We start from the raw sequence: 1993 nt of genomic DNA on the forward strand, positions 1-1993 counted from the left end.
CCCGCCGCTCTTTTGGTCACGTCCCCCCGCAGCGGCGGTTACTAGGGGGCGGCCGCCCCGCTCCGCCCCGCCCCGCCCCGCCCCGCCCCGCGCGGGTGTCCGGCCGCGCCACTACAAAGGCCACAACAATGACAGGGGAAAGGGCTGTAACTGGCACAAAGTCCTAAAGACCAACCTTAGGTTTAAACTAATAATTAATTGTGAATGATTACCTGATTTTTATGTATCATCTGTGAGCAGCTCTTCGCTGTGTTTAATCGATATGTATTTATCACCAAATAATGCTTGGTCTGCTGATTACTAATGCCCTTTATGGAGAGTTACGCTTGAAGCACAAAACTTTCATTTTATTCACATGTAAAAGCCTTCAGTTTGGATCTGTGCTATTCCATCTCTCGGTGGAATGTGAAATCGGACACACTTGCTCAGAATTTAAGGAGTAATAAATAAGCAATGTATATATTCTTTCTCTGTAATAATGTTAGCAATTGCTGTTGAAGACTAAATTATGTCAATGTTATAAATATCAGAGATACCCATTTTATTAAACTCCAGAAGGTGGCAGCAAAACATTTCAAAATAAAAAATGGCTTTCTTTTCTGCAATGTCCACTTTGTTCTACCTTCTTTTACATTACTACTGATGTATGTGGGATTTTTTTTGAAAGATATTTTATTTATTTAGATCAATTTTCCAACCTTTCATGATCTAAATAGAAGGAAGAAGATTTGCTTTCAAATATGTTATTTAGGTGACTCAGGGAATGGGGTCTAAAATCAAATGCATTGTTAAATATAGCTATTCAATGTTTGCAGGATGTGAAAAAAGTTCAGTACTGTCACTGCTGAAGATCTCAAAATGTGTGAAGATGTTTGTCATAACACATGAACATGAGGTCAGTATCTTACAGTTTTACCCCAGGCGAAAAATTTTCACTGAGACCCACTGAGGAGAGTTGGATTTCTGCCTAAATAAGGATTTAAGGCTCTGAGTATAAATATAAAGGATTTTTAAGGGTCTTGTGTAACAAAAATTTCTGAAGGCTTATTGAGAACAAAAAGCAGAAGATTTTATGGCATGAAGATGAGCATTAATATCTGCTTCTTAATTAATAATGGTGAACTTAGCACAAGTGTGAATCGGGTAGTAGCTTGACTCTTCAGCTATCTGATACTGTACCAAAGAAAGGCACGTTTAAAGGTGAGGTTGATCCTTCTCTCCCAAGCAGACATGGAACATTGAGAAAAATGCTCTAAATAATCCCAGCAAGCATATTAATGTGGTTAAAATAAACTGAGAAGTCATGAATAATTCTGTTGCCCAAACATATATTAATCTTTGCCATGCCCAGAAGCTTAAAAAATAACTTTTATAGGATAAAAAGAAGGTTATAGTGACAAACATCACAATGCAACATACTTCAAATCTGCAAAAAGAGCATTGCATTCAGAAACCAATCAGATATGATGATTTTTTTAGACGGCTAGCTCATATGCATGTAAATGACTTTCAGAAGTGGTTTATTTTATTCATGTGGATAGAGATTGTAAGACTGGCTTCAGAATTTTCTCTGATCAAATGACACTTAGATTGTAACTTCTAACATCTTATACCATAAATCAAAAAACATAAAACTCCTTACTGGAGAAAAATGAGGTTCTCCTTGTTTTGATACTCTTTCCCAAAGTTGAAAGTTATGTGGGAAATGAGATGTGAAAATTCTCAAGTCAATGTACACTTCTCTAGAAACTGATTTTTGGTGGTGTCTGCATGGGTCTTAGCCCATAAATGACTATTCCTGTTCTTGACATTAATGAGAATTAGATCTCTAATTAGGAGTGCATCTGGCTCTTGGATTTTGCATACATACTCGTTTAACAGAATGACATATTCAATGACTCCAGTAACTTTTTCAATTCTAAATAAAAATGATACCCTCTGCATATGGGTGACTCTCCCAGCACAAATATAAAAAATGTGCTTCTCTTTTTTT

This window comes from Apteryx rowi, unplaced genomic scaffold (assembly GCF_003343035.1).
Source record: "Apteryx rowi isolate R43461 unplaced genomic scaffold, aptRow1 scaffold_76, whole genome shotgun sequence".
Taxonomy (NCBI): domain Eukaryota; kingdom Metazoa; phylum Chordata; class Aves; order Apterygiformes; family Apterygidae; genus Apteryx; species Apteryx rowi.